This window comes from Rhopalosiphum padi, chromosome 3 (assembly GCF_020882245.1).
Source record: "Rhopalosiphum padi isolate XX-2018 chromosome 3, ASM2088224v1, whole genome shotgun sequence".
Taxonomy (NCBI): domain Eukaryota; kingdom Metazoa; phylum Arthropoda; class Insecta; order Hemiptera; family Aphididae; genus Rhopalosiphum; species Rhopalosiphum padi.
Window position 1 is genome coordinate 24,418,561 of NC_083599.1, and position 24,247 is coordinate 24,442,807.

The 24,247-nt window shown below is 25.6% G+C and overlaps 2 pseudogenes; one reads left to right on the top strand and one right to left on the bottom strand.

The window, feature by feature from the left end:
- The first annotated feature begins 3,655 nt into the window (after window positions 1–3,655).
- On the top strand, window positions 3,656–6,112 carry LOC132924929 (uncharacterized; annotated as a pseudogene).
- Window positions 6,113–14,531: 8,419 nt separating this feature from the next.
- On the bottom strand, window positions 14,532–21,125 carry LOC132924930 (uncharacterized; annotated as a pseudogene).
- Between the last annotated feature and the right edge of the window lie 3,122 nt (window positions 21,126–24,247).

A 24,247-nucleotide genomic window follows, 5' to 3' on the forward strand; every position in this document is an offset into this window, starting at 1 on the left:
ATTATTAGCATTTAAATTAATTTTAATAGTTACTAAGATTTACTTTCATTTTCAATAATCAGTGGTATCTGTTGTATGTTTGTTTCAGTATTAGTAACTTGTGTTATTTGTCTTATAACTTTTCTCATGTTACAATACTTGTCCCATAATTTACCACGGTTTGGTGTCACCTTATTACCTTCTTTTTGTAAGGAAAATAATAAGATTCTTTTGATTACGAAGGAAATAATTGTATTATATGCTCAGATAAATGCTCTAATGTAAGCGTAGACATTTTTTTAGTTAGCGATTCTTTTAAGCAGTGACTAATTATTAAATAAGTCATTTTATTTTTTAAAGTTGAACTTAAAATCTGGTGTTGTTCAAAATATTTTAATATTGTACTTCCTTCTTCATATTTTATAAGAATATTATAAACATAATTTTGTTCCTATTGTAGTTATATGAAATTTAATAAATTATTTTTTTAAAAGGCCGATTGGTTAATAAATAATATCAATATAATTATTATGAAAATGAAAAGAATAATTTACTTTTGATTTTATTCTTTTATCTGTCAATTGGTTCATTGGTACATTATCATTGTTATAAATTATTACACTCTGATCAACATCAATAATATCAAATGTTTGATTTTCATCTATGTTTATATTAGCATTACTAGATCCTGAAGCAATATTTTCCATAACAGTACCCTTAAAACAAATGCCATTTAACTTATAGAATATAGATAATTCAAATATTTTAAAGAAATAATTTTTACCACTTCAGGAATTTGCTGTTTTGCTTGTTTTTCTAATAAAATATTATTATAAATCTTTGACTTTAGACCAATTTTTGGAATTAGTTCTCTTAACATTTCTTGAGTTAAATTTAAAAGAGATTCTTTATCAATTTCTTCTTCTAATTAAAAAAAATTAATACTAAATTTAAATAAAATTAATTCAATATTTTTATTTAATTTTAGGAAGTCTTAAAATTTATGAATTATAAATCTTAGTTTAAAATTGGATTTATATATTTACCTCTAAAATTATCAATTATATTTTATTTATAGACAATTGAAATTTTCAATTTTTTTAAGGTTTTTTTTTTTGAAATGATTATAAAAAAAAAACTGCCTATCCAAATTATCTTTAAAATTTAATACAAGGTTTAATTTAAGTTGTATTTATCGTAGTAAAAAAATAAAAAATCGTTAGTCACAAATTTCGTTTATAAGCATTTAAAATTCAAATGTTTATGAAATATATCAAAATCGCGAAAATCTGCAAGGAATTTATTTTGAAGTTAAAAATTTGTAAAATGTTTGTGATTTATATCTAAGGTTAAAAAATCCAATACAAGGTTATCCATAAGTTTTCCTTCAAGTAACTGTAAACAAAAATTCCCGCGTCAATATAGAAACAATTTTATGAGCGTATGAAGTTTATTTTTTTACGAAATCGAGTAGAATAACGATATATTACAGTTTAAATATAGGTAATAATATAATATATTTTACTAATTATCGTAGACTGGCAAATCATCTCCGTTCAGCATCATTTTACGTATACAATGAAACCTGTCATTGGATTCAAATTTAACACATCCATTAGTGGCCTACTCTCCATCTCTACTATACAGCAGAGTGATATCCACTTGCCTACCTTTTTATACATTTATTTTATTTAAATAAATTCATGCATTTATTTTGTTAAAAATGTTATTAAACTAACTTAACCTTAGATATTTAATTTTCACTTTAGCTTGTATTTTGTTCGCCGAAATGGTCACGCTGAAAACTCCATTCCCTCGGAAATTATTGCATGAAACTTGTGAAACAATAAAACAATGAACTTGCATGTTTTTTTTTGGGAGGCTATTAGATTTAGCTTGAAATTATTTTCACGACACTACAAAAAAACTATTAAAATGTTTGCATATTTATTAATTTCGTAGTTTAAGGAGCATATTTTTAATTTTTATTATTTTTTAGACTATATTTAATGATTAATTATATGTTTATAATACAATTTGAACATTTGACAATATAAAAAAATACAGAATCATGTATATTTGTTTTCACTAGGTATTATTGTATCGTTTTCAAATTCCTAGTTGACATACAATTTTCCGTTTTTATTAATACACAATATTATGAATTATAAATTATAATAAAAATTTTTTTTAATACAATTTTTGTATTTATGAAAAATGTGAGTAAAAAAGAAAAAGATAAAGCTTATATTTTTAAGGCATATTTGTACTATTATAAGCGCATAAACATAGCATATTTAGTACTTTTTAAGTACATTAAGTTCCAAGCCCTAGACACTAGACTTATAAAGTTATAACCTTTTGGTGCATTATTTATTTGAACTATAAATAACAATATTATTTTGTTATAATTCGTAGGAATTTAAAACGTCTTTGTGTATTATATTAATATTATTATGAACTTCACTATATCCAATGCCATGTTTGATGTATTTTAATATATTAACTTTTTAATATTTTATACTATTTATATCCATTTTAAATTATTTTATAGTATTTACAACAATATGATCATAAATTTAGAATTATTTTGATATAATACATAATATAAACAATAAACATAGGTACATTACTGTAATAATTAAATACTAATGAATAATAATATAATAAGTGCAATATTTTCGGGAAAATTAAGTATACCACGTAAAATAAAAGATTTTAAGAGCTATATTTAAAAAAACATATCATTCAATATACTTAGTGTTACAGGCTAACATATTTTCTCAGCTTAAAATCGTTTTTCGTATACAAATTAATTATATCAATGAATTCAAATTTAACAGACTCATAACAGTATCCCACTCGACACCTAATTTACAGCAAAGTAATATCTACTTGCTTACTTTTTTTAAATTATGTTTATACACATTTTCAGAAATGCGTTGAAAATAATCGTCATGGTCGTCCACCTGCTGTTTCTTATGATCAGATATTATTTGTGTTAGAAGGTAATGAATACTCTTTGTTTGAAAATGAAATTGGTAAATTGAAAAGATCTAATGATAAAATATGGACTAACTTAGAGACTAATTAAAAGGCAAAATAGCAGCACCAACAATTTACCTTAATTTTCTTAAAAATAGGGATAATTTATTAAATAAATTAATGGAAAAAGCTGGACTATCCCAAGATGAATAGTTCTATTATAAATAAAAAATGTCAGTGATTTGGAATCACCAAGTGATGAATATGATATGGATGATTTTAAAGAAGATTCCAACAATTTTGGTTTTATAATCATTTTTGATGACTTTAGACAATTGTAACCAGAAACACGGAGTTATGAACGTGGTATTTACATAAAATCATATAGTTTAAAGCCTCATCATTGAACAAGTTTTTTTTATTCTAAAATTTGGGAAAAAAAATTTTTTTATGCATTATTGATCACCATTTTGGTCAGCTGTCTATAAATCAGCATATAAAAAAAGGTCATTGCAAATTGGCAATTGATGCAACAGGTAGCTTAGTTAAGAAAATAAAACGACCAACAGCAAATTCTCAACATATATTTCTATATGAAATAAATTTTATATGGTCATGAAGTACAAGTATTGATTGCGCAAATGTTAAGCGAAAAACAAAACATGGCTACTATTAAAATTTGGTTACAAAAATGGCTAATGACCGGAGTTCCAGTTCCAATAGAGGTACGTTTATTTTTTTTTGTCATGTAATGTATCAACTTAAATTAATATAAATAATATAATATGATAATATTAATCTGAAATTAAAATTTAATTAATTAATTAATCTGAACAATTATTATTTAGATAAAAATGTATTTTTATTTATTATAAAGATTTTATTTTTCCATAATTCTTTTAGAATTTATTTTAAAAATGTATTACATTTTTTAAATTTAACTAAGAAAATATAAGTTTTACCATGAATTTGAATATATTTTCTAATAGACAATAATTTTGAGTATTTTTTGAGTTTTGATTAAATCAAATTATAAATTTTAGTTGTATATTTATTATATTACTTATTATTTTATTAGTACCATTTTCAAGAAAATAAAAAAAATAAATTATATTATATTTATGAACTTTTATAAATATATCTAAATAACTATTCTATATTATTTACTTTCCTTATTACTCATATTAATATAAAATTTTTATAATAGCATGTGTTATAATAAAAAAGTTTAAACCTAATTCAAAATTTATTTTTGATAAACAATATAATAAATAATAAAATTAAATAATAGCTTTGTAAAATTATTTCAGATAGTTATTGATATGAGTAGAGCACTAATGGGAGAAGTAATAATAATGTTTTGTAATGGTTTGAGTATTACTCAATATGTTGAAATTTGTTTTAATGCATTAAACAATGAATCTGAAGCCATTTCATTAAAATGCTATGTAAGAAATAATATAGCACATTTAATAAATATGATATGTAGATGGAAATGCTTCAGGTCAAAATCTTTTAAAAGAATTTTTTGTTCGATGTAGTAGATTATTAATTCAAGCACGTTAATTACATAACTTTACTCAAATTTTAACACATGTCTTAACGATAGCATATAGTACTAGGCTACTACCTAGCCCATCTTAGGATAAGGTTTAGACTTTCTAAAATTATTGTTGAACAAGTTTTGGAATTAATAAGGAATCTATAAAAAATCAATAGTGAGTTTGGATAAGCAAAAAAAAATGTTTCTTTAAACAAATAAAATATAAAAATAATTGTACATACTTTCTATTTTGTAAAAAATAGTAAGGTTTTATTTATGAAATTAAAATATAAGTTAGCAAGTATCAAATCAGCATTCGTTACACTATTCTATATTTATTTATAATTTATCCTTTATTTATATCATACAATTTACTAGTTTTAAATGGCAACCTACTACATGTTGGAATCGGTCAATACTATATTGATTGATTCCATTTAATAATCTTCATTATTTTAATTCCTTTATACTTCTTTATGATTATTAAAGAATTAAGCAATATCATCTATAGACAAATTATTACTAACACTACAGTTCTATGCAACAGGAAGTATTTTTATTACTGTTGTTGATTTTATCGATGTTAGTAAATCATTTGCTTGTATAATTGTTTGAACTTTTAACACAGCTATTGCACAACTATGTCATCAATTTATTTGTATGCCAATTACTGATGAAGAAGTGTATACATTGTCGTATATAAAGATACAAAAATGTTTCTACAGAATTACTAGATTTCCAAAAGCTATAAGTGCTATAGGTAGATTACACACATACTAGAATCCAAAGCCCAGGTTATTGATTATTATTATTATTATAGTTTATATAAAAATAATTTAAATTGTAATGTTTTACATAGGTGGAAGTCAGATTTCACCAATCAAATATTAGTACTAACACCACCACAATTATTAACAATTGTATATATTTTTTACTATCAAATATTAATATTATATACTTATAACCTACTAATTATGAAAATAATTTATATGATTAATTAATGACTCATTTATAAAAATAAACTTATGAAAAATATTGCCTATAATGTTGCATAAACAAATTTTTTTTTTCTAGCAGATACATATTTTTATGTAACATATAAAATAATTATAATTATAATTATAATTTTAAGAGGTAAAATTGCTGAGTATTTTAAAAATCTAAAAGGATATTTTCATTGAAAATCCAAACAGTTGTTTCACCTAATTTAAAAATAATGGATATTGTAGTTTGCTGTCAAGATCCTACCTCAATTCAACAATTTTCTGAAATTCAAATGTCCATAATCAACTTTCTAATGGTAAATGAGATAATATCTTAATTGTTGTAGACAGTAGGTATAAAAATACCAGTCATACTGTGACTCTTTGTATAAATCCACAGAAAAATATTGAAGAGCTATAATGAATCAATAATTAGAACCAGAAATTCAGTTGAAAGAATGTATGGAGTTCTAGATTCCCAATTTTATCTCTTGGTCTATGCTTGAAGATAACTACTTCACAAGCTGTTATTGTTGCTTATTCTATTTTACAAAACATTGCATGTGATAATAATGATATGGAATCCTTTGATCTCATAGATGTAGTATTACTACCAAATTAAATAATCAATGTCAATCACCAAGTTATTAGATTAAGAGGGTTGTGCAACACAATAACTGAGCAACAAGTACTTCTTTAGGTTATATCTTAATTTGAAACATACAAATTTGGGTTTGTTTAGATTAAGTTTTTATTATAAATTAAATTAACAAACAACAAAATCTTTAAGGTTTATTGCCTCTAATATAAAATTAATGATAATACAAGTTAGTTATTATATACTTACTTATATACATTATTATAGAAAAATAAAAATAATATATTTTTTTATTATTTACCGTTACTATCACTAATAATATATTTTATATTTTCATTTAATTACTATTTTACATTAATAATAATATATTTTTATTTTTCTATTAGCATTATTCTTTCATATTAAAATTATACTATTATTATTTTTATATTTTTATATTTTACTTATAACCTATAGCATGGAAATGATTAATTCAATTTAAAATTGTTTAAAATCATATTTTAGAATTTAAAACTTAGTGTGAATTATTTTGATTATTATTTATTATAAATTGATAGTTAAAAATTTTAAGGAAGTATTTAAAAGAAAATTTTCTTTTAAATTAAATTAAATTGTTATTTTTTTTATTCCTAATTCAAGTCTTAAAATTTCCAGTTTTAATCCTTGCCATACATTTTAATTTAGTGTTATGTCCTACAGATGACTGTAGCATTTATTGCCTGACAATATGTTTTTGCAAAGATACTAAGATACTAACTCTATTTTGCTTTCTGCGAGGTCTTCAAATTTTTCACCAGCTGAAGTCATGCAATGTTTCTTATTATTAGCTGTAAATATTTAAAAAGACATTGTAGAACCTATTTAATATGTACATGCAGCAAAAAACTAATATTTTGTTTAAAATAATAAAAACTATCCTTGTTTTTTATTTCTGATATTTAATGTTAATTTTGTATTTTTAGATGTTGTTCTTAGTATTTTTGTTGAATTTGAAGGATACCAGGTTAAATTGTTTTGAATATTATCTGATTAACACTAATTTAAGTGTTAATAATGCTGTGCATTATGCCATTAAAGCTCTAAACATTTAGTTTTTTTTGATAATATTTAGACCTAAACCTATGTTGCTCTTGATATTCGTTTATTAAATATGATTCCTTAATTAAATTATAATTTATTCCTTCTTATGAAAAATATATAGTTGGTGGATATTCTTTGATTACTATAAATAATAAATATATTAATTTATCAATTATAAATTATTTATATATATTTTTTTTTATATATATATATTTTTTATGGCAAACTGAGAATTTCCATCATCTACATCCATTTTATAAGAAGAGATAGATAATTAATTTTAATGTGTAATAATTTATTGTTAAAAATCAAAAACAAAGCAAGTCTAAATATTATACAATAACAATTTAAAACAGTTTTAATTGCATAGTTATAGCACTAATATAACTTAAATTACTTTTTATGAGATAATAATCAAAATACTTTAAACAACATTTAAAAATGCAAAGCTAAAAAGTGTGTTTATTAATAGCATTGATTATAAATACTAATATTATTATATATTAATAAATAGTATTTAATCAATAATGGTAATCAATGGTAATATTCATCAAAAACAAGGTGAGAATTTATGTTATTCTAAATGAAATATTCATATTCTGCCACATACTGAAATTTAATAGGTATTACAACACCTTCTTAAATATGTGTAACTAACAATAAGACAAAAAAAATAAAAATAATAACATGGTTTAAAAAGCAAATTAGTGTTGATATCAATACAGAAATTGTTAGGTACATAATAAATGCCACAGCAACTTGTATAACATGAAAATAAATTAAAATATAACAGAAGATCAAGCGTTTACATTTTATAGTTTAAGACAACCTGGAAAAAAACATATATTTAATTTAAAAAAAATTATTCTTATAACTAATTTCTTAAAATATTTTATTATAAATAATAATTAATAACTCAATTAAATTCTTAAAAACTATAATTTAACTTTTTAACTTTTCACTACATTTTTAAGTAATAATCATTTTAAATCTATGGAGTAATTTCTAGACTATGAAATTTAGTATTAATGTTTTAACTTACTATTTATAGTATTAAAACTAATGCCTAATTTGTATTATTATATATTTTATTTCTAGGGAAAAAAGGAAACGGTAAGCTATATAATTATAATTTTACATTATTGCTGCATATTAACTAATAAAAGTTTAATCTAAAATAATTCAAATTTGTGTATAATAGATATGTTGCTCAAAGCTTTTCAAAATTTCCTCCAAGATTTATAAAAGTACTTAATTGTAATATGACTGATATTTGTATACTCACTATCTAAATCTACTTATTATTAACAAGTTAATTATGAACATCTTAATTTCAAAAAATGATTTGGCCGTCGCAATATACTAGCCAGCGAGATACAATATTCATTATTTTTAAATCAAGTGAAACAACTGTTTGGGCGTTCAATAAAAATGTATTTTCCATTTTCTAAGATACTCCAAGATACATAAAAATATTTATCTACTAGTAAAATAAAGAGTACATTTTTTTATAAAACATCATTGATAAATAATAATAATAATTTATGCTAATAATTCAATCAAAAAATATACAAGCGGAGAATTTAAAAACACTGATGATAATAGGACAACTTCCAGTTGCATAGAATTATAGTATAAGTATTAATTTGTCAATAGGTTCTATTTCACAGTTCTTTAATTATAATAAAATACAGAGAAAATAACATTTATTATTAAAAAATTGAAAATTATTAAATTGAAGTAATCTAGGTATATAGTATTGACAAATTTGAATGTACAGTAGGTTGCAATTGCAAAATATTAAGATGTTTAATATCAACAAGGGATTATTGTTATTAAAAATATTATAGTGCAAACAAATATTGACTTATTACTAGTTATATATAATACCCTTTAAAACTTATTTTTAATAAATATAATCAAACTTGGTGAAAACTAATCTACTTTGGATTCTTAAAATGTTTTTTATGTTCCAATTTCCAGTTATATTAATGTCAAGAAGATTTCTAAACATTCATTACTTTGTAACAAAACATACGTACTATTTTATTCTTCTAATAGTGGCGGTTTTGACATGTAATTTTATAGAAGGCGACAAAATATTAAATAAACTTACCCTTACACAGTAGCATATGTCTAATAGGTGAATGTAAATGTGTTCTTTAAATGATATTGGTTACAGATAATGACTAATCTTTTAGTTGTAATTTTATTCAAACTTAAAACTTAATAAACAAATAGAAAACCTAGAAAAAAAATAATAGCCCATAAAGCTTTTACTCGTATAATAAAATATATATACTTAATTAAATAACACATCTTAATAAACCAAATGGCAAATATATGATATATTAATTTGTAGAATATGATTTTATGATTTATACGTATTATAAATCAATATATTTTTTTATTTTTACTTGGGTAGTCCTAGAACGCTTTGGTATTTTTAAGTAAGTCAACTAACACATTTTCTGTTAGAAATACAAAAAAACAATTTTAAGACAAAATATATTACAATATACGTTATACTACTATACAAACAGACATACCAGAACGAAGATTATAGTAAAAATATAAATATTTAAGAAACAAATTAATCAAATTCGCAGTCACTGATAATAAACAACAGTTTATCATCTATGTAGTGTGTGGATAATACTTCATGACCAAATGATAACAGACGAGCGCAACAGACAACAATTGACAACAGTGACAATCGACAGTCAGCTGTGCACGCGCCGTTCTCATCTAGCAGCTAGCGAGTAGCGTAGCTGTTTACTACTTACCGGACGGCCAGCGTTTGGTAACACTGGTGGCCGTCTCTGGCGGCATTTTGCGCATGAGCTCTTCACACTATTCTACATATTTGTGCGTAGACGCACTTCGTATTATCGAATTGGGCGTCGGCGGCTACTGCCTCTGTCAAGCTTTCACCGCTTCTAGCGGTCATAGCGCCTGCGCAGTATTTAGGTCAACGACTTGGAGCGGGGGGGCATCACATCAACATTTATTATCTCTGTCTATCTCGCGCATAAAAAAGGAAGAAAGATATTCCGTATTTCCATGAGTACGACTGTACGATTCTCTGGATCAGTTTAGGGCAAAAGCATCATAATTATTTAGCTTATAACGTTACAGCGATACATAGCTGTTCTCGCGTTTCGTTTAAGTTCTGTGCAAAAACAAAAAAAAATTAAATATTCCAAATGTTTGTTTACCTAAAGCATCTTATGTCTATTAAATATTTTAAATATAGTATACGAATAAAATTCAAAATAGTGCCAATATTAAAATAATACCAAATATTACATTTATATTAATAATAAAGGAATATTCTTTAGCATTATAACCCGTCGGATAGAACTCATAGGTATATCGCGTCTACTTAATACGCAACACATAACTATCGATATGGTTTGATTGGAGGGGGGCAGGTAAATTGTTTTTTTGTTTATTGCTTTTGCGCTACGATCGATAAAACACTGCCTCAAATTTCAGACGCCCACACCTCGACACCACCGCACTGACATCGATCCGGACATCGTCCAATCACGATCCAGCACGCCGAGACCGCGTCGGCGCCCGGGCCACCACCACCCAGCATACCATTGTATTCCTGCGCATAGACCGAATTGCTACGCCGCGCCGCCGCCTTTTTGGTCTGCATTTCTACAGTAGGGCTGTGTTAAATCTTCGTGGCCCAGTCGTTAGCCATCCAGTCGTCTGTCTAGTCTTTGCTGTTTCACCGACGAAGTTTAAACAATACCGTTCACTGTCATACATCACAAAGCCGTTCTTGCAGTATTTGTTTTAAAGGTATTCATTACTGTATACTATTTGTAAAATAATTGTACAGATCAAAATAATAACGATTAGATCGCGCCGTTACACAATAACGCAATCCAGTAGCATGTCGTTTCCTATGTAGCCGCGCTCATCTTGTTAGGGTGCGTCACTGTCAAAATGGCGGACGTTCCGATTAGCGTATGCCGTTTGTCGATTAGCGGGTTTTTATTCGAGTTAATAAAACAATGGACATCGGCTCTTTTTGGTTTAGAATTATATTATGAAGCGGAAGTGTGAGTTATTGTGACATAGGGTTTAGATTTATACCGATAAATCACTAAGTATGCTTTTATTCCGACCACAAAGTATTGTATTTGTATTGATTCGACCACTTGCATTTAATATTGGTATTTTCTATCCATTAATGTCTTTAATTTGTTGTATCTACTTGCGCGTACAGGTTAATCGTCTATTGCGCCACGTACCTACTTGTTAACCATTATAATTAATGAATTAGTTATTAAGAAGACGCTACATTCGCATGTGTTGTCCGGTGCATACTACTTGCGTCCGAGTCCGAGATTAATATCAGTGGGCGATTTGCGTACCACCAAAAATGGTTCAAAAGGGTCATAGCCTATTTGCACCCAAGAGTAACTTTTTTAATACCTACCTTTGTTGCATCGCATAAATAAAGTATAACCATAGCATAAATAGAGTATAACCATAGCATTAATTAATTATTACAAACTATTGGATAACACAATAGATTAATTGTATGTAATTCCATTAGGTATATTTGATTATAATTTATATTATACATTACATTATTGCATCACATTTAATTAAATATAATTCTCCAATCATTGTATATATTTTTACGTACTAAGTTAATATCTGATACCGTAGAAGTACTACATCCGCCACTTAGCTCAGTACAAATAAGTTTTGATAGTTTATTGATATGTCTATTATAATTTTTTGTTTAAAAGTCCGTTGCTTAATTTTTGTCGTTTAAGGTGTTCAGATTCAATTGTATCGTAGGTAATTGTAGGTATTGTTTGTTCAGAAATCATACACAGAAAAAAATAGTTGCTACTACTATTTAAATATTTCTACCAACCCAAGATTTAAAGTTGCTCTAGTGACAGCAACTCATATAGTCATAAATACTTTTTCCATTTAGTTAGTTATTGTATAGTTGTAACTACTATACAAACAATTCCATTGGTAACTATTATGTATAACTAATATAACTGAATGTATAGTACTTTTTACTGTCATAAATAGTAGTAAGAACTGAAATATAATAATCATTTTAACTAAAATTAACAGTTATATTTTAGTTTGTTTAGTAAACATAAACAAGTTCTTATAGTTATAATAACTATATTTTATAGAGAAAACAACTATGTATTCAGTGGGGTGATTGTGTTCCTCCCTTGTTCTCAAAATGTACACAGGAGGGGTTTTAGGGGTTCACCCATTCATCGATTTGTTTTTTACTTAATGTTTTAATTAAAATAATAATATAATTATGTATTTTTAGTTCATGTATTAAAAATATTTTAGCCTCCTCCCCTCCGGTATTAGTATAAATTAAAAACAATACAAACAATTCAAATCATTTAAGCTTTAGTAAGTAAGAACAAGTAAAGGAATGAGTCCATATATTAAAATACACGAATAATATGTATTATATATATATTTTATTATTTAAAATTTTAAAAATATAATGTCATTAAGTTCATAATATATTTAAACAACATGTTCTTAAAGGGTATATAAGAAAAAATATAAAATGAAAATAACTATTATTATTTCAATAGTATGTAGCATGAGCCATTCTGTTGAACAAAATAAAATGTTGGACTGTAATTTACTAACTCTTTGAATCCAATAGAAGTAATAGTCGTTGATTTTTTTACAACATATGATTAATAATGTTCATCAAAACAAATAGTATCAAACATTTCACATATGGCTATAGTAATAAGATTTGGTTATATACAAATTACTTTAAAAGTCCAAACACAGGTATATTTAATAAATCAAGTACAAGACACATTTTTTATAGTGTAATGTGTACCTTTTATTTCAATCCATGAAATGAACTATAAACTATTGATACATGTATTGCTTAAACTTACTACTAAATTTTGTTTTAATTCTTCAGGATACTGTACCACTTTCCCCACACAGAACCATTTTGAAGAATAACAATTGAAATTTTGAGAAAACTGATGAGCAACTTTTAATTGGTTTTTTAGAGTCAATGTATAACAAATATTTTTTCTACTAGATATGACCTGAGCTGCTATTTTGAATTCTTGGTGTTTTGCTTCAAATCTCTCATTGACCATATATTTATTAAAGGGCCTACTTTTTGTATAATGTATACATAATGTGTTAGCTAGTGAAATTTAGGTTTCAATTGAGTATGCATCAATCTAATGTACAAGGAATTATGTTCAGTTATTAGTTCTTTTAACAGTGAAGGGCACCCTATCCCTACACATTTAGATGTTGATAAATCAACTATTTGTTTTAATAGAATATATAAATGAAAAATTCTGACCTATTGGAATCAAATCACCTACAATTAAACCAAAATAACGAATAAAGCACCGCATTTCTGCAGCTGACATTTTACAAATCATTGATTTGGTACTTTTTAGTGCTTGTTCAGATATTAGAAGAAGTCTGTTCCTTATTTCAATGGGTCCATAATCAGATAATTGAATTCTATTATTCAAAGTTTCAACACTAAAATATTTGAAATCTAAAATAAAACTTCTCAATATTCCTGACATATCATAATTGCATACACCTTTGAGTAAATCATGCATTAAGTCTATGGAAAAATTATTTACAACATGAAATTATTCAATACTATTCCAAACACATAATTCTTTTATACCTGTTAATGAAACATTTTCTAAATCAACATCAGTAGTATAGTTATCAATTGTACGTAACTTGTCATTAATCAGAAACAACATTTTATAACATTCTTCTTTAGAACTATGACAGAATCTGCATGGGTTATTGGAAATAAAACTTTTGGAAAATCCTAAAATACTATTAATACTTCAACAGGGTGTTGAACATATGTGTAGGACACAGACTACTGTCACCTACAATCAGGGGCAAGCTAAAATAGATTTTGAATAATTTATTATCGACAGTTACTTCAATACCAGTAGATTCTAAATCATTTATTTCTGAAACTAAATGTTTTAATGTATCTTTATTTCCAACTTTTTTTTTATCTAAAGAGTTGAATAAAAAAACTAAGAATATATTTTCTAATTTAGAGAAATATTCATGTGGAAAAGAAGGTAAAGCTAAATAAATAGCTCCCAGCTTTTTAAGTCCAGCATGAGACCCAAGTGAGTTATGTGTTCCAAATTCATCAAAATATAAAATTAATGGAAATAATATTTTATTGGGATTTTGTTCAATTTTTTGTTTCCATGTATAGTTGAATGAAACTATGAATTATACTACTATTATCTTTTAATAGTTCCTGACTATGATCTAACATCATGTTGAGAATATTAGGAAATTCAAAAAGTTATTTAAGCAATATTTTTAATAGTACACTATATGCTTTAATAGGAATTGATTCTATAATAACATGTCCATTTTCAAGCTTATCATTAAGACGTTGACCTAAAGTAACTGCTCGAGGTTTAATCAAGATGCCTAATTCATCAAAAGCTTTAAATCGTAAATACTCAGTATTCAATGTTTTAAAAGGATCACTTAGTATATTCAACATTGTATTCAATTTAAAACTTCTATTTGTGGTAGATGATTGAGCCTGAGTAAAAATTTTAACTTCGTTTTTTATGTAAGGTAGACAGTCATTAAGAAAGGATGTGAAGTCATCAATTATAAATTGGATTTTATTTCTTGGAACACCTGACTGATTATACCATTTAGAAAATAAATTGATAGCATTTTTATAAACAAGAGATTCAAAGTGGACATTTTCAGCATCAGTAGTAGATTCATGCGAAGAACCTAAATTATTGAATTCAAATAACATATTATTTAATGGAATAGGCTGAACAATTGAATTAATAAGAGGTTTATGTGTTTGCAAATTTATACTGTGAGAAGGAATGCCTGGTTGATGGACTTTGTTAACATGCTTTTTAAAGGAGTTTAAAGTTTCAAATGATCTAAAACAGTTATTTTCATTACATTTATAATGAGTTATATTACAAGAATGATAAATCTTAAAGTGTAAGAATAATAGCTCATAATTATCAACTTGAGTACTACATTTAAAACACTGAGGCATTTTAAGTTATAATAAAAAAAAAAATTAAGTAAGTAATACTACTAATATAAAATGAATATTTTTAATGGATATTATTGTATTAAAGAAACTAAATATTCAGTGAAATATTAAAAACTTTGTAAATGCTTAGGTAAAATATAAACAAATCTTAACTTATTATAATAAATTTTGTATGTACATACTTGAAATCATTTATTGTATTATCAACAGATTGATATTGCTTGTCATAATTCGTGTTTATGCCATAAAAAAACTTCTGAACGAATTTCCAAACATGGTAACTCTTTAGGATAATTTAAATTGAGAGCAAAAAAACTCTTAAAACATATATCTACAGCTTTTAGAGGTGTTTCAACTTTAAATATAAATTTGTTAATAACAACATACGATGCTGTTATCACTAGGTCATTATTCAGATGAGGACAAAGCAAAGTTATATATGGTTGAACAGTTAATCCATACTTATTAGCTTTAGTTTCTTTTAACTGAGCGGCATTCTGTGAAAAAAAAATATTGAAAATCATAATAAGTATTTTGTTATTATTATTCATCATGTTTCCTTACCTTTATAAAGCAAATGAAACCTTCCTAGACTCCTATGTATGAAGCTCTCCAATTTTCAATTTTTTTTTTTACAAAATTCTTACAAGATGACTTGCTAATTGTTAAAGATGGAAATATTCTTGGCAAAAGACTTAAAGCAGGTACATGAGTATCTGCAATTTGAATTAATGTTAAAGTTGTAACTTATAAATCAAAAAACCAAAAAAAATATAATTAATAAAAAAATGTAATGTCAAATAGTTGCCTTGTTCAATAGGTGTATTAAGTTCTCTTAACAAAAGTGCACATTTTGTATCTTTTTCCAATTTAGGTTTGAAGTTATTAATATACTTTGGTATAGTTTTGACAAAATTGGGAAATATATTAAACAAAGATATTTCTTTTCCTGGATTCATCCTATTAAAATCTATTTCTATCTATAAAACCAGATTGTAAACTTTAAGTTCTTAAGTTAGGTACAGATTTTTTATTAATATTTTAAGAAAATTAAACCTTACAACTAAAAATATTTAAGAAGTAATAATTATTAATTGATAAGTACCCTAATATATTTTATACTAATCAACTGGTATTCATATGGATCGCTAATTGCAGGATACTCATGAAAATAAAAAAGTTCTTTTTCGCTTGATATTAATTTATTATATTTGTAACTACTAGTTTGTGTCCATTTTTCTATAACTGTGTGTACAAGTTCCTGATTATTTTTTAGCCATAAGAGATTGTCATCAAAGTCTGTATAACATAACATTGTTATTGATACTAGTTTTAGCTATTTATAAGAATATTTAATTTTTTAATTTAATTAATTCATAAATGTTAAACCTTCATTGTTGACAATTAAATTATCCAAGATGTTTAGATTCCCGTTATTACTATTTTATTATAAACATTTTCTAATTTTCTAATATCTTTTCTTATGTTGCAATAGAGATCCCACAATTTTCCACGATTAGGACAAACATAATGTTATTCTTTTTTGTATGGTATAAAATATGTATGAATAGATTCATTGGGAAAAAGTTCAACAATACCTAGCTAGCTGTTGTATAGTATTAATTGATAACTTTTCAGCAGAACTTTTATGAATTTCAGAATCAATAACCAATTGAACCAGTTTAGTTCTCATAAGAAAAATCAAACATCCATTTTTCTGAAAGTAATTGTACAAATTTTTTCTCTCTAGAGAACATTCCAATATTTGTTTTATGTGTTGTGATTCAGTCTGATGTGTCTAATAATTAATAATGGAATATATTATATAATTGGTTACTAATCAATTTAATAACAAATAGCTATATGGTAACAAAACAAACCTGATGGGTAAAGTGATTGTTAATTTGTGTTACAGCAGTTGTTATATCATTAAGTACTGTTACTTGGTTTTCAATATTAGTAGTATTTAAATCAAGAACTTGTATTTCATCAATATTAGCAATATCAATTAATTCTTATTGAATATAAGTTTGATTTTGGACACCCTTATTTAAATTTAATAATCGTATTAATTTTACCTTGTTGAATTGATAAGTAATGTTATTAATATTAGTATCATCATGATTTTTAAGTTCATTTAAATTTAATAAAAATGTTGCTTTTGTTCCTATTTTAGGAATTAACAATTTTATCATATTTTCAGTTAATTTAAAAAATGTACTTTTATCGATTTCTTCATCTATAAAATTTGTTTAAATTTTTATGATTATAAAGATGTTAAAATGTTTAAATTAAATTTAGGTAATAATTTAAATTATTTTAGTTCTATTCTGGGGTTTCATTTTTTAAATAGAAGTAAGCATTACTTGTTAAATAAATCCAGGGCCATTCCCTGACACAAAGTGTGTACTCTGGAAATCAAAGTGTACAGTTTGTTTGCATGTGTACCCATTTAACATTTAAATTTGTAATTGGTAATTTAAAAATAAAAATGTGCCACTTCTATTGTACCTATCGAGTTCATAGTGTAAATATTAGCATAGGCATAAGTGCAAGGTATTCGGCTGATAAAATAAGCTCCCCAAAAATATAAATGCCCCATTGCCCTTAAAAAAATGGTTGTACCACCGTCTTGAAAATATTTATTATTAAAAAATAAAAACATATTTTTGTGAAAATGTTATGCTACTCAAACTGCTATTCATACAAGCACAAGACCCTACATGGCTATATACCTGTGTGCATGCCTATCCAATTATTAGTGTTTATATTAATACATTATACAATTTTTAAAGATCACTTTGCAACTTAATTTACCTTTGAACGTTGCAATCACTGTTTCAGACATGTTCCACTGTTTTAATGTATTTATTGTCCAGTCATCTGTTTTGTAACTAATGTGTATTATATTTTTATAAACAAAAGAACTAAGTTATAACTTGTAAATTATATGTGTATATAAATTTGAGAGTAGACAGTAAACAATAAAAGGTATACCTAAATTAAAAATAATAAAAATTTTCATTTCCTGTACATATTATAGTACGACACTACAACAATTTTACACTTAGTTACGTTGATGATTTTCAGACTTAAATAGTTTAATTGTAATTTTACGTAATATTCAAATCACAGTTAAAAAAAAAAATTTCTGTTATAAATACAACAGTATAAATTAAGCTTTTATCTATGAATATAATATTATACAAGTACAGGTGCACTATAATATTTTTTGTACCAGGGCCTATTACTAATATAACTAACTTACTATAGTGTCGTATTTTAAAAATGTGTCATGCAACTTCCTATAGTGTCACCAAGTGAACTAGGCTTAACACGGCTAATAGAAAATGGCTGAGAAATCATTTAAAAATAATAGGTATATAATATATATATAAATATTTTACTTACCTATCTCAGAAGCTTTGACTTAATAAGTAAATAACCACACGACCACGAGCTCACTTGGACAATTAGTAGTTGGCAGCCGGCAGGTGAATTTATGAAAATAATATTGATCACTGATGATAATTAATAATAATTACCTAAATATTTTAATAAACGGAATTCACAGCAGTAAAGCACAGTCACAAACCATAAATACAAATAAGTATTAAATAATAACGAAATTGAATTCAGTGTTTATGCCGTTTATGGTAGGCAACGGAAAACAAATTTGATAGGAAGTTCCGACGTGCGGACTGTGGGTAGCGGAATCGAGCATATAAAAGAGTCTAGTAGCGGGGAGCAGGGGAATACGATAACGGTCTTTCGCGCGTCTTGGGAGAACCGAGAAAATTATAAATAGAAACGAACAATTATTATTTCAACCCAAATTCAATAGCTGACTACTTCTCGTCTAACTATTCATTTAAGTTAAATGTATTATGTATTAAATATTATAGTCAGATTTGTATTGAACTATTCAATGTAGTTGTCATACAAATATTTGTTTGCCTATACTCGTCTAGTACTTACACCTAATTAAAATAATTATGGTGGCCAATAGACAAGTTACTTTACCTAAAATATAGTTTATTCGACTAAAAATCAATCAACTATTTACCAACACTAAATTCCGTGTATTTTTAGGTTATCGTGCTTTTTATTTGTGCACTTCCACCGTTGTACTTCATTTTTAAGCATTTTATGTTAACTAAACTTATAATTATGAATTAAAAAACTCTTTTTTCGCGCACAATTTGGAGTTAAAGATTTTTCCATATTAAATCGTTGACACCACAACGAACACTGTAAAACGAGACGTATAAACATGTACTAAGAAGTGTTAATTTCTGAACAAAATACTTTATGTTATTTTGATCGATCATAATATACGATATATCTACCAAAGTATCAAATAAGATAAGTTGTTGGTTTTTCAAAGCGGTCAGTGAAATTTCCGGGCGAAAATGGTGCGTATTCTTGTATCTTTTTTATTAAGTGCGTAAATGCTGATAACATTTTATCGTTAGTCACAGACATAACATAATATATAATATTTATGGACTCAACTTCGTCAGCGGAGTACGATTTCGCGCGTTGTACCTTTTTAGGTATACGATTGCGCGTAAAATTGAATGTGACGTTACCAAACTTTTATTAAACAAAAATCAAGTTTTACCATTATTATTTTTAATATTTAAATACAGATACAAATACATACATTCAGAAACTAAGAATAATATAATATTAAAAAATGGGCAAGTGGGTATCGCTCTGCTGTATAGTAGAGACGGAGAGTAGGTCACTATAATGGATGTGTTAAATTTGAATGCAATGACGGGTATCATTGTATACGAAAAACGATTCTGAACGGAGATGATTTGTCAGTCAATGATAATTAGTTGGATATATTATATTATTACCTATATTTAAATTGTAATAAATTGTTATTTTACGCGATTTCGTAAAAAATTAAATTTCATACGCTCATAAAATGTTTTCTATATTGACGCTGGAATTTTTTTTTACAATTACTTAAAGGAAACATATAGATAACCTTGTATTGGATTTTTGAACCTTAAGTATAAATCACAAAAATTGTATGAATTTTCAACTTAAAAATTCCTAGCAAATTTTCGCAATTTTGATATATTTCGTAAATATTTGAACTTTACTTATAAACAAAAATTGTGACTAACGATTTTTGATTTTTTTTTACTACGATAAGTTCAACTTATAATAAACCTTGTTTTAAATTTTAAAGATTTTTTGGATAGCCAAATTTTTTTTATCGGCATTTTAAGAAAAAAAACTTTAAAAAGTCAAAAATTTCAATTGTTTATAAGTAGATTAAAAAATTCTAAATATTTTGAAAATTTAAACGTAAATATATAACGCTAATATAAACATTTCGTGAAAATTTCAAGTATTTACAATGATTCGTTTTTGAGTTACAGCAAAATCAAAAAATCGATTTTGTCAAAAAGTGATTATGCGTAAAAATTCTCGTTTTTCCGTAATTTTTTCAGGGTTTTTCCCGACACTTTTAAAAACTATTGGAAATTTTTTACTTTTGACTCCCCAAAGTACCAACTAGATGAATTTTCCTTTTCAAAGAGGGGCTGAAGTCAAAAATCAAAGCATTATTACTACTCCAAAAAGTGATGACAGACACAAAAATAAAAAATAAAACACACATCATTGTAAAATCAATACATTCATCACTCCGTTCAGAATCTAAAAATGTTATAAGGACCGTGCGCAATCGTATCGTGCCTAACTTAGTCACTACTTTTATGGCAGATGAGAAGAATAATATAATTGAGTTGCATCCCCAAAACGGGACGCAAGTTACCTGTTGAATTTACTACGTGAACATTTTACCTTTTTGGGGGGACACAAGTATGCAGCCATGTTGTCTCCGTTTTACACATGTATGACATAGACAAAACGTTTACGCATTCTGAGTAGAACTCGTTCAATTTTAGTTCTAGAGTAAATATACCTATTATAAAATTAAAAAATGATAATCAGGGCTAGGATTTGTATGCAATAAACAATTATAAAGTGAATTTTATTTACCAAAATATGAAGAAATAAAATTTTTTTATTGAAATACATCAATTATTAGCTGTTCATAAATCACATTCAATAGTGAAAATACGCGTGTTACATGCTACGACCACATATTTTTTTTTAATTTTCGAATATAAATGATCGGCAATTGGATCGTAGACCGTAGTATTGATTTAAATTGACTGAAGCTTTTATCACATACCTATTGTACCATAGGATTGTATTTATAAAAATAAAATTTAAGTTTGACAAAAAAACAAAGTTTTATACTTTAATCAGCAGGGCTAAAATTAAATACGAAATATGCTATAGTATATTAATTTTATTCAATATATGCAATAATATGCATTTTATGCAAAAACATGCGAAATAAAAACACCACCATTTATCTCATCATGAGGTGATTTGTGGACATTACTGACAAAATTAATAATTAGAAGTCGCAAAAAAAAATGCTGTTGCATATAAGTCCTAGCCCTGATAATAATATTTTGGAGAGCAAGACAATAAGTTTTTTCCATTATTCTTAATAAAACGTTAATTATATTATTGAGAAATAGCGAACATTTTCAAACTTTAATAACCTTTAACTTTTCAACATTTAATTTTTTTTTTAAACTGACCAAAATTGAGCGAGTTCTACTCTGACTGCGTAAACGTGTTTTGTTTATGTCGTACGTGTATAAGACGGAGACAACATAATATGCGAATGTATCGTCCTCTTAATGTACGATTTGATGTCCGGTTACGACAACAACATTACCGTCGGAGCTCTTACATTTGGGACATCAATTGAATTCCACTGATAAGAAAATAACCAAATTTGTTGGCCGTTAAGCTGTGCAAAACAAGTTTGTACAAGAAAGCTTAAACAAGTCAGTGTTCGACGTTCGTTCGTTTATGTGATGTGTTTTATGTGTTTGTACTTAGTAGCCAATTTACTCTTACAACAGATAATATAAAATTTCATAACGCAGTAGGTGACCCATAATCCAGCAGTGTATTGTTGTTATATCTAAAAGTCGTTATTGTTTTGTTCTCATCTAAATATGTCATAATTTATTAGAATATTATTATGACATATCATTTTTTAAATGTGTAATCGACCGTAATTTAAATATGATGGTTTTTAATAATGTATAAAAACTATACTCAAATACATTTTTATGTTTACTAAATATTATTTATAATTTGACACACATTTAAGATTTCTAAAAACTTTTCACAAGTGAAGAACATGCTTGTAATAAGAGTTAAAGAGCCTAATAAACATGGTTTTTAGTCTTTAGACATTCTAATCTTGTGTCATCAAGTACAAAGGACAGTGTAAGATATTACGTTATATTTTTTCGCGCAGGTAAAAAGGTCCACATAATAGGCCATTGGGGATTAAAATATATTTTATTTTCAGTTAAAAACGATATTTGTTTAGCAGTATACATTTTACTGAGTAAAGAATGGTTCAAACTTTTACTAAATGTTGATATTATCATTTTCTATACATAGTATGGTTTTCTAAATATTTTATATTTTTTTAAATAAAAAATATTTCCTAGGTTAAAATTATTAAAAATACACATTTTATTTTTTTAAGTTTAAATGTTTATAAACTATAAGTTTATTTTTAGTAAAAAAAAATTTGATGTTTAGATACTTAATGAATTATAACTATTGTTAACAACTTTTTAACCTGCAAAATTCCATAGTTATTAGGTATTTAGATTGTTAAGGTGAGTAAAGTTGAGTTAAAAGCCTTAACTTATCTCACAATTTAATAATTATTTATTCGTCGTGTGTGTCACGGGGCCGCTGTACATTTATCGTGTTGTTTACCGGATGATGAGGTATTATTTGAGGTAATTGCAGTTTTAGATGCTTCTTCGATACTCTGAATACTTAAATCCTAATGATCTGCTGGCACATTATAACCAAATAATCTGGTTCAACATTTAACAGGAGTCTGTAAACACATTATTTATTTATTTATTTCATACGGAGTAAACTCCATTTACAAAAAACAATTCACAGCAGCAAAATGTATGTTACACATCAGTATACTAAATTATAATTAAAAACAGTGTTACAATTTTTAATACATAAATAATAATAAACATTTCAAAAAATATATAAAAATAATTCAACATATTGGTGTAATAATTAATAAAACTTAACAGCCTAGTCTTAAATAAAATATTCAAAATTCACAACCATATCGATAGAACATATAATATAATTTAAAGATATTAACAAGTAATTTCAAGTCTTTAATAATTCAAAATAATTCATCAGTTAATATAAATATTAAAGACAATGATTATAAGCTTAATACCGAGCTTATATCGTTTATTGAACAATAAAATAAATCTAAATTAATAGTATTTCCCAGTCTTTATTTCTTGAGTTTTTCTAATTTATTTTTTCTAGTCATTCATGGCATTGTACTTTATTATGTATTAATTTATATAGGAATATTATATTAAAGTAATTTCTTCGAGTTTTAAGAGTTGAGATATTGAAAAAACGTAATACACCGTCATAAATGAATGAGAAGGTCTCTAGACACTATATTTATAAGAAATAAAACGAAGAAGAGTGTTTTGTATTGATTCCAGGTGTTGTATAGGAGTAATGTTAATATGAGACCAAATAAAGAAAGCATATTCCAGATTGTAACTCATCAAAGAATTATAAACGTTTATTTAGAGCATGTGCGCTACTAAATTCAGAACAGCTACGTTTAAAAAACTTAATTTTGCTATTGCTGCTTTATTTCTTGTTTTATCAATATAATAATTAAAATGTAATTTCACGCCAAAATAAATGCCTAAATCATTAATAATAAATACACGTTTGATAGCAGAATTAAATAAATTATATTAATCATATAGTATCTTAGTTTTTTTTTATAAGAAAATGAAATTATAGCACATTTATTAATATTTATTTGCATATAATTTTGA